Source organism: Lissotriton vulgaris, chromosome 10 (genome assembly GCF_964263255.1).
Source record: "Lissotriton vulgaris chromosome 10, aLisVul1.2, whole genome shotgun sequence".
Taxonomy (NCBI): Eukaryota; Metazoa; Chordata; class Amphibia; order Caudata; family Salamandridae; genus Lissotriton; species Lissotriton vulgaris.
In genome coordinates, this window is record NC_141698.1 from 124915405 (window position 1) to 124926626 (window position 11222).

Consider the following 11222-nt stretch of genomic DNA (forward strand, 5'->3'; position numbering starts at 1 on the left):
GCGGATTTTTTTTTTTTTGTGTTCGCCCGTGTTTCTGCCAGTTCGCGAGGGTTTTGTACACTTTCGCAAATTGCGAACTTACCTGTCGGGTCGCAAGTTTCGCGAACTTGTTGTTTCTACGTGTCCAGCCTGTTTGGGACACTCTTCTTCATCACTGCCACTCTCTGTCACCACTGCCACTCTCTGACTACTCATGCCACCCTCTGGCCCACCCATGCCACCCTCTGTTTCATCACCACACCCTCTGGTTGTCCAGTGTCCATTATTTTCGGCAAAGCAAAGCACACCTTCCCTGCCTCAAGTGACCTGAATTAATTTGGGGCTGATTAATGTGTCACAGAATATTTTTTTAGCTGGCACCTGCTTCCTTAGTGCGCCCTGATTAGTGATCTTTTGCACTTGCTAAGTGCTTTCATTGTTGCAAAATTAGTTACAACACCTGCCCTGCCCCAACTGACAATAATGAATTAGGGGCTGATTAATGGATTTTAACTTCCAGCCTGGCTCCTGCTTGTCTCCCTTAGCTGTAATTCAGGACCTTTGTGGCATATGTGTAACTATTCTGAGGTTCAGAGCAGGGTCACATAATAGTTTCAACTGGCAACTGAACTCTGGAGGGGCCCCTCAGGAAGCACTACAGGAAATGGCTACTAATGATGAGCCTGAACTTTTGAACCTGGTAAGTAGTTACTTTCAGTTTTGCTAGGATCGTATTTCTGCAATTTTGCACTTATTCGCGGGGCGCGAACTCACGCGAACAGTGCGAGCAGTGCGAGCAAAATCCGCTGCTCGCGGATTTGCGGATTTTGCGGGAGATTCGCAAATCTCGCGGATTGCGGATTTCCCGAAAATCCGCAAAATCCGCGAGCGGAACGGATTTTCCGCCCACCCCTACTCTGGCGTTCCTGCTGGACGGATACATGGCCCTGCCAAAGACAGTGGCGCTCCAGTAAATCCGGGAGGAGGCTCTGCAGCGGTGGCTGGAACCGAGTAATCTTTGATGGTAGCCCAGAGGACAAGCCTTTCAAGAGGCACTTCGAGAGTAGGTACGCCGCTGCTGAAATTGTTGCAGTCAGGCAAAGCCGCTGACTTGTTCTCAGCCGGTGAGTTATCAGAGCAGTCAGCGGAGGACAACATTGTGGATGCACTGTTGGAGGCAATACCAGTGGGCCAAGTAAACTTGGGTTACAGCCAAAATGAATGCCAAGATGTTGGGCCTGTAGATCTCGGCCTGGACCTAGACTGTCAGGGGTCAATAGTCTGCATTAAGCGGAGAGAACCAAGGATGCAATGTATTCATCTGAATTTATGTCTGAGTCTGAGAACATTGTTGCAAGCTGAGCCGGCTGCAGTAGTGGTGAAGAACTAGAGGAAATTGGCAAAAGGTCCAGGCAGGAGAATTCAGTAGAAATCACTAGTATCTCGGCTCTCAGAGGGAAGTCTTACAGGCGGCTCAGAACCAAGGCACAGACCTGGCACTAGCCTGCAGTTAACGGAATTGTAAATAATTTTCAAATATTGATAAAGACTTTATTTTATTTTAGAAAATAACTCTGATAACGGCTAAACGAGTGACAAAATAAAGTTCTGAAAGTGAGTTTTCAATATTAATGTTATCTGAGGTGTAACAATGTACAAAATTAGAGTTTTGGGAATTTCATAAGAGGAACCTCTTTAGGATCAATTAAATAACTGCTACGCTCCATGATCCTGGGACAGGAAGACCCTTTAGTAAAATGGAACTCAACAATTTAATCCAAACTGGGATCACTTCCCTTATGAGTAAAGTATAAAGATTGTTTGGAATCGCGTCATGGCCTCCTGCTTTGCCTCTATTGAGCTTCTTACTTGCTTTCAAGATTTCACTCTTTGTTATTTCATTGCCCAAGTCTTTTTGCTGTTCTGAGCTAAGCCTAGGTAACTTCTTGTCCCTCAACCAGTCACATAGGTCTTCAGCATCTGGTACTAGATTCTCAGTGTAGAGTCCCTGTAAGAATGCGTGAAAAGCTGCTTCTATTCCCCTGCTACCTTGATTTCTCAATGGAAATTCAAAGGGTCCATAGAGACCCAACTAAGCTGAATCCAGGGTATAAAAAGCAGTGAAAAATCCTAATACATTTTCTGTCATACTCAGTTAAGGAAAATACTTTAAGACTAGCCTTAGAAGAGAAAAATCTCAAGGCCCAAGGGATCTTGCTGGATAAACATATAGAGGAGCTTAAGAAAATTGTTGCAAGTGTCCAACTCAGGTTCCTAGCAATCTTGAAAGTAATATGGGGAATAAAATGAGGTATTTCTCTGATCCGGAAGAGGGATGGACAGATTTATTGCAAGGGGTTAGGAACCGGGGGAGCTTAATAGGTAACTAACTGTGTGAGTTTTTATTTCCGTAGTAATGTGTTGCCTAAAGTGTTTGCTTCTTTGGAAACAAAAAGGGATGAATAAGACCTAATTTATTACATTTTGATTCAGAGTAGTAATTAGTGGATAAGAACATTGATTCATTTTTGATGAATGGACTTGGAAACCCCCATTGTTTAGTTACTTGGATTAATGTTTTGTGTTAATGAATTTGAAATACGTTATCTTGTACAGTTGGGATAGGAGTGCAGACTGGTGAATGGGTAAAGGTATTTGAGGTTTTATAAAAAGTGAAAAGTTGTAATATTCCTGAGCCATGTCTTGAACTTGGGTGAGTGTTGGAGATGTCAACAATCAAATCAAAAGCCCTCTGACCTTGAAAACTAATGCCCTGATCAATTAATGGTAATCAACATTCCTCCAAATTCTACTCATACTAGTCACATTCATTACATGTGGTTTGTCATAATTGGAACAGACAGAATTTACTTACCTTTGCCCTAAAATAAACTCAAAGGAAATAATTATACTTTGTTCCTAACTTAAGAGCACTTCCAGCCTGGGAGTCACGAAGATACTTCCTAAAATACTAGCAGCCTGGTGGCTTTGTGTTCAAAACCAAACTTTATCTAGGACTGTGAAGAGGACAACTTGGAGTAAAGAAGATTACTGATAAGCAATCAGAACATTACCTCCATATCCATCACAGTCATTACAGGGTCGGGATGCACCGAAGCAGAGAAACTCAACCAGAGAGATGCATGTAAAAAGAATAAAAAAACAAACAAAAATTACTATTGAAACCATTGAATATGATTTTTGTTTTTCAAACCCAATAGGCAGTGGCACCCAGATGGCAGGATTCAAGAACTCGTCACAGGAGAGAGACTCTGTGTCCTTCCTGCCCCTGGACTAGATTAAACGTGAAAACAGGAATTTATAGATCATAATGCAGAAGTGCATCAAGAAAAACCCAAAGGAAATTGCCCCAATTACCAGACTCTGAGGAATAGACACGGAAATAACAGACTGAGCACAAAGCCATCTGATAACTCAAACCTTAACAAAGTGAAAGAACAGAGGTTTGATGGATGGAGAAACTCACCAGGTCAGTGTAAAGAGCTCTGTGACCATATACGAAGGCAATAGCTCCGCCGTATGTAACAGTAATCTTAAAGAGTCCACAATCATCTGAACCTTCATCATCACAAAAAGACAACAAGAAGTACTGTAAGGTCGAACTGATGAAACCGCACCAGAAAAAAAGGCCACAAGAGGCCCTTGAAGAGTGACATTTAGGACAGAAATCATCAAAATTGGTGAGAAACTTAGAGGGAAGCATTCTTACTTGGTATGAAGACAGAATTACTATCCCCTGCCCCAGAGAGCCAGGTCATTAAGAAGACCCCAGGAAGCAAGGGACCCACAATGAAATAGCCTCCTCAGGAAACTCAGGCTTGAAAAGGAACTCAGCATATCAATGCTCAACTTCCTAGGGCCTTAATGAGTTGTCTTTTTTGTAATCTGAAATTTTTGTGCAGCTTCCTCAATGTGTTTTTTAGTGAATTTATTATTTAATATTCTGCATTAGAAAAATTCCCAAGTCAGTGAGTTGCCTGGATATTAACCCCTTCACTTTGGCACGAGCACACGCCGCCCGTGGCTCATGACGGCGTGGTTCTGTCATGCACATGCAAGGGGTTAAGATAAGAGCTCTCAGGAAGATTTAAAAGCTGCTGTAGAAAAGTCTTGAAAAAAGATATGGGTTTAGTACCCTCTGTGCCCTCAGGCAGGCCATAAATGCTGAGATTGTTTCTTCTGTTGCGATTTTCCAAATCCTCAACCAGCGTGTGCAAGCCAGTCACCTGCTCCTGAGAAAGAGTGACCTTAGGGGGAGTATCTTTGAAGTCACAGATTTGACGCGCTACTGTAGAAATGCGCTTTTCCATAAGATTCCATCTTTCTTCCATGAATGGGCAAAAAGCTCTTATTTCCTCTAAGAGCAGATCTAGAGAAGCATAAAGAGGAGATTTAGAGGGTGACGGCGTACCTTTTTTTGTCTTTTAGAAGTTGCTTTTCTGGCAGCAGGTTGAACGACTGCAGCAGGCAGGACTGAGGGTGAGGGTGTACCAGCATACTTGTGATTCGAAATGCTCTCCATTTTAAAGGAACTGAAAAGCACAGTAGCAAGTTTGAGAGACTTGCCTGAAGAAAACCTAGTCAGACACTGCCTGTGTTGTGACCTGCTCACACAAAAAAAGCTTATCACGAAAAACTGAAAATAAGCGTCTCCAAAAAATAAAATAAATTTAATAAAATAAAGAAGAAACATGAACCAGACCAATTAATAGAAGGAATTCTACTTCAAAAGGTCTAAAAGTGTAGTTAGAACACATTATAAAGTGTAAATGCAAGCCCTTGCACATGGTACATTTGAAAACACTTCAAAGTATGTTGATGCCTTTTTGGGCAATTTTGTTAGGAATCTTCCTTTATATATACAGGACACAGGTGATTTCTTGCAAAGAATCTACGATCTCCCATAGGAAGATTTTTTACTGATTACAATTAATGTTTTCACACTGAACGCGAGCTTAAAGCATGAGTGTGGCCTAAAGACAATTAAACATTTTTAGGATCAAGACCTTTAAATCTATAGCAACATACACAGATGCTCTTAAAATGGGGGGAAAGATGTCTCACAAGTAAATATTTTTATTAAATGGTGAGTTAATTCATCAAACATGTGGCACAGCAATGGCCACCTGCTTAGCCCCTAGTTATGCAAATTTGCATATGGGCTGATAGGAGGAGCAGGTGGTCAGAGCTGAATACCAGGATATTTGGGACAATAACATAATAGATTGGTGTCATTTTATCGATGACCTCTTCATAGGATGCAGAGGATCAGAATGTGTAGCTCAAGAATTTTTTTAATCGAATAGAGTTTATTTATCTGAATCTGCACTTTACAAGGACTATTCGTGCAGAAAGTGTAAACTTTCTGGACCTTAAAGTATATATTAAGAACCACAAATTGAAAACAAAGCTGTTTAGAAAATCAACAGCTGGATATAAGTCGCTTCATGCAAGTTTGAGGACACTGCATAATTGTAGTGAAGTGGATGAGGTAAACAATGCAATTAAGACCGTACAAGTTAAATTCAAAGCAAGGGGTTTACTCAGAGAGTTGCATTGAAGAAGCACTAAAGAAGGCCAGAAAAAGGCACAGAGAATAGATTTTATTCAAGAAGGGAAAGACACAAAAACACCTTGCGGGTGATTCACATTTCAGATTAATAAAGACATATAACAAACAACAAGCAAATATACATGCTATTCTGGGTAAATACTGTCACCTCATCAGAAATGATTCAGTGTTATGAAAAATAACACCATGCAGACCTGGGATTACATTCAGAAAAGTGACAACAATGCAACTGGTATTAGTAAGCATCAACCTGGGATAGTATAAAGAGAAGGGCACAACTTTGTTGAGTAAGAAACCAGGTTTCCTAAAAATACCTCACCAGCATGGCAGGAATACTTCAACATACAAAACATGACTTTCACCTAACTTGAAAATGATCAAAGAAAAATACACATGCCAGACGGAATTTGAAGTGTATTTATTGGAATGTCCATGTGGATTATGATGTGTTGGTAGCAACATTTTGGGAGTCCATACAAGTATATTACAATACTTACGTGCCATAAAAAATAAAGATAAAATGTATCCAGTCACATGTCATTTTGAGGAGACACATAATGGTTATATAAGGGGATTGACATACTGTGTAATTGATGCAGTGGCCCCAAGCATTCAAGGAGGGAATAGAGAGAAACAGTTGAGAATGTTTGAATCTCGCTATATAATGAGTTAGCCCCCGAGAGCAAGGGTGGACTAAATGTGAAAGAAGAGGTATAAACACACCTATAACTCAACATAGGAGCAACTTATTTGCAAAAGTTTCTTTCAGATCTGGAAGAATAATAGTTTTTAAATTAGACAAAAATGGTTTTAATTCATATTTGGCGCTAGTAATGTACCCTTTAACAGACTGGCCAAGAATATAAATTTGTAGGAGTACAAATTCAGTCTGCCCACTTGGGCTGAATTATAAAGACAACACAATGCCGGGTAATCACAAGAAAGGTAACATGAAGTGATTGCAAATTGAATGTGCCCACTTGGGATGAATCACAAGTCAAATTTGTAAGTTTTCACAGGGTGTAGGAAAGTAGAATCTGCTTCTTATGGTTACCCCCACTTTTTGCTTAAGGTTTCACTGTTTCTGACTAGTCTGAGTAGGATCCTGCTGATCAGGACTACAGTCTATCTGCTTTCTCCTTTAAACTAAGCAATACCAAAGGGGATGATAAACGGACCGTTTGAGCAAATCAAACACTCACCCCCAGTCAACTGATCTGGGTTTAATCCATCACCATTCTTTAGCTCACTCCCCACCCCAATTCAGGGATGGCCATATGCAATTCAGTCTGACCCTGTGCCTCATGGGAACAGTCAAGCCCGAACTGCCAAGCCATGTCTTTCCTGGACCAGAAAAAAGCATCCTGGGACCGGTTTTGGATTCATAATCCTCATCAGCCAGGCTATCTTGAATCCAGTGGTAGAGTGAGCAAGGGACCCACGTCTGGACATACCCTGCCAGCTTAGGGCGAACAAAGCGATACCAAAGGGGATGATGGACGGAGCGTTTGAGCAAATCAAACACTCACCACCAGTCAACTGATCTGGGTTTAATCCATCAACATTCTTTAGCTCACTCCACCACCCCAGTTCAGACATGGCCATATGCAAATCAGTCTGACCCTGTGCCTCATGGGAACAGTCTAGCCCGAACTGCCAAGCCATATCTTCCCTGGACCGGGAACAGGCAACATGAGACCAGTTTCGGATTCATAATCCTCATCAGCCAGGCTATCTTGAATCCAGTGGAAGAGTGAGCAAGGGACCAACATCTGGGCATACCCTGCTAACTTAGGGCGAACATAGCGATACCAAAGGGGATGATGGACGGAGCGTTTCATCAAATAAAACACTCACCCCCAGTCAACTGATCTGGGTTTAATCCATCACCATTCTTTAGCTCACTCCACCACCCCAGTTCAGCCATCGCCATCTGCAACTCAGTCTGACCGTGTGCCTCATGGGAACAGTCCAGCCCGAACTGCCAAGCCATGTCTTCCCTGGACCGGAAACAAGCATCCTGGGACCCATTTCGGATTCATAATCCTCATCAGCCAGGCTATCTTGAATCCAGTGGTAGAGTGAGCAAGGGACCCACGTGGGGGCATACCCTGCCAACTTAGGGCGAACAAAGCGATACCAAAGGGGGGTTATGGACGGAGCGTTTGAGCAAATTAAACACCCACCACAGTCAACTGATCTGGGTTTAATCCATCACTATTTTTTAGCTCTCTCCACTACCCCAGTTCAGATATGGCCATATGCAAATCAGTATGACCCTGTGCCTCATGGGAACAGTCCTGCCCGAACTGCCAAGCCATGTCTTCCCTGGACCGGAAACAAGCATCATGGGACCGGTTTCGGATTCATAACCCTCATCAGCCAGTCTATCTTGAATCCAGTGGTAGAGTGAGCAAGGGACCCACATCTGGGCATACCCTGCCAACTTAGGGCGAACAAAGCAATACCAAAGGGGATGATGGACGGAGCGTTTGAGCAAATCAAACACTCACCCCCAGTCAACTGATCTGGGTTTAATCCATCACCATTCTTTAGCTCACTCCACCACCCCAGTTCAGGTATCCCCTTTGGTATCGCTTTCTCCTTTAAATTGTCTTACATGTACTTTGGTACACACCAGATTGCATACTGGGGTACCCTTATAAGTCCCTAGTATATGGTACCCATGTACTCAGGGCATAGGTACCCCAGAGGCCTCCCATTGGCTGAAGCATATATTATGCCACCCATGAGAGGTCAAGCAAAATGGAACTGCAGGTCTGGTTCTGCAACCTGTGCAAGATGGTGCTTGCACCACTTACTTTAGATATAGGTTCACTATATCTATAGGCCACAACACTTAAAACATGTAAGTCACCCCTATAGCATGCCTTATCAATCCTGAAGGCAGTTTGCTGGGTTTAAGTGAGAGGGTGCCCCGGCATTAGCAGAGCCTCTCTGCATCCTTCAGAGACCATTCTCCCGGGTTTTCTGTGACACACCCTGACATATAGGTAGAGGTGCATTATACCCTTGCGGTAAATGCTGTCTCAAAAACGGCTGTATAGAAACATGTCATGTTTGGTATCAAACATCTTCGAATCATATCGACACACCGGTAACCAGTGTGAGAGGTATGATTCTACCCATCTGAAGCAAGCATCGTGGGGGTTACAGGTCTATTCAGTGCCAGCCTTCTCGACTCGGACAGCATAAAATGGATGCTGCTGATCAGAGATACATTAATGCCCTTCGGCTGCTGAACCAAGCTCGAGTAGAGGAAGGCAGCACAATAGGCATCCTGTCACTGGGAGTTGTGCGCACCTCCCAGACCAGATTTAGTGTATTGGGGCTGGGTGAGTGCACTCTAAGAGTGCCTAAAAGTCTGCACCTGAGGCACATTTTGTGCCCCTGTGCATAGTCCAGCTCAAACCAGTTCTTTGAGCCATTGGCTCCTGTGCTGGTGCAAAACTGGACAAAGAACATGAGAGTAGCCTCGCCTCTGGCCTGCCCCTCCCCTAGGAGGGTCCTCTGAACCTGTCCAACCCTCTCCTGTGGGTACAACTGGGCTTACCTGACTGTAGATTCTACAAGAAGAAACCACTGACCTTCGACCATCTGGACACCTTGGACTTCACTGGACTTCGACTGGGCCCAATTTCGTCTCCCTCTCTGTACAAAGCTCCATATGTGCCCTTGCTGCATACAGGCTCCGTGCAGGACCTGTGATACACTAAGAACAACTGAAGAATCTCCCTTGGGGTGAAGGAGTCACTACCCTGCATTCACAGGCTCCTCAACATAACTGACCGGTCTGCTGCTCCTGAGCTCATAGGGACTCCAAAGGCTTCAGCAACACAAGAGGTGGGGTACGAAGGTCCCTGAGGTCTATCTGCCCTCTCAGCAAGTTTGAGGCCAGTATTCCTCGTGGGCTCTGCATAACCCGAACCCCGAGCACCACGTGCATTTGCAATTGCTTATATTTAATGGCAATTAATGAGCTTGTGCATTGGACTCCGTGTAGTCCTGACCCTCAGTAGTATTTGCACAAAAGAACTCTGGCCTCCTTGTACTGAGTGCCCTGTTGGCTGGTACTTTGCAATTTTCCTCGAGGTCCGTTCACGACTTCTGGTCATTTGGCATATGGGTCCTTCTGAGGATCACCTTGATTTCTGTTGGGCTTCCCTGGTTGCTCCAGATTTGCCCTGACTCTCCATTGCTTGGTGAGTCACCTGGACCTTACTAGTCCACACCATAATCTGCTTGACCTTCCTGTGTGGGTTGCTTTTGCCAAGGCGTGTTGGTGCTCCAGCCGTACGCCGACCCCTCAGCACTCGACATCCTTCATGGGACAGCTTGCAACTGGCTCCTGGTTGTCCTCAACATCTCCTGGTCCTCGTGGCTGCAGCGTCAAGCATCCCTTCTTCGCACCTGAAGCACCCGGCATCAGTGAGCATTCGTCTACCGAGCCCCTGGCCACTGTGAAGTGACCCAGAATCTATCCCCTCTGCTTTCAGGTTTCTTCCTTCCAGAATTCAAGCTTGGATTCCACCGGACCCTTTTCACCTTCATGGCAGCAGTACTTCTTCACAGCCCTCTATTGAGAAAACAGCGGTTTCTGACACCATTCCAGACCTATGCACCCAGCTCCCCTGGGATAGGTAACTCAGGTACTGCGGTATCCACGGGTGTGGTGGCTCTCTAATTTCTTAAGTAGCTAAAGGGTTTGCTTGAAGTCCTTCCAGAAGGTGCCTTAAACTTTAAAAATCCAACCGCGACTTTCCTTTAGAGTTGTACAGAGCACGGGGCTGTGTTTCCTCACTGCACCCATCCTCCGTGGGGGTCCCTGTGTCATCACCTTGGGTGGTTCCGTGGGGTCCTAGGGATTCTACTTGCACTAGGCTCTATCTCTAGTCAAGACATGAATGTTATACCACTATTTTAGCATATGGTTTGGTCTCCCCCTGGAGCCCACTGTGCATTGTGCTACTTACAACTGTTCTATTGGTCTCCTATTGTGTGCTTTGTGTTCTATCTTCGTGTAGAGGACAGTAGAGAGTGGTATATTATTAAATACATATTTGTATTTAACTACTGTGTGGTTTTCCTTCATTTAACTAGTTCAGGAGGTGATATTCCGGTAAAACAAGCTGCTTTACATTCCTTCAAGATTAAGCCTGCAGGCTGCTCTCCACAGCTACCACTAGGATAGCTTTCTAAAGGTTATCTTTGACCTCATAAATCATAAGGGTCGTTTGGACTGGTATAAGGTGCCCACTTTAATTAGTTGACATCATATACCTGCCCAACTTCTCACACAGGGCAACTGCTGCTAGTCAACAAAGGTAATTTTAAGCTGCTTTTGGATTAACGGTATTAACCAGTAATAATAAACGTCGCTCAGACATGGCAATTTCCTTTTCAATCACCGCCGCCACCCTGGTGATGAACCGGTCCATGGTTCCTATAACAGGGCTTGCGGCATTTGACCCCTTGACAGCTTCGCTCCTAAGCGGCTTCCCAGAGCGTGTAGACATGATTAGAGGAGACTACTTGAACAATACACCTGACGAATGTACTCACTGGTATCAGGAGGAAAGGGACGTGGCCCAGCCCAGCCTCTGTCTGCCCCTGACTGCCACAGACTGCC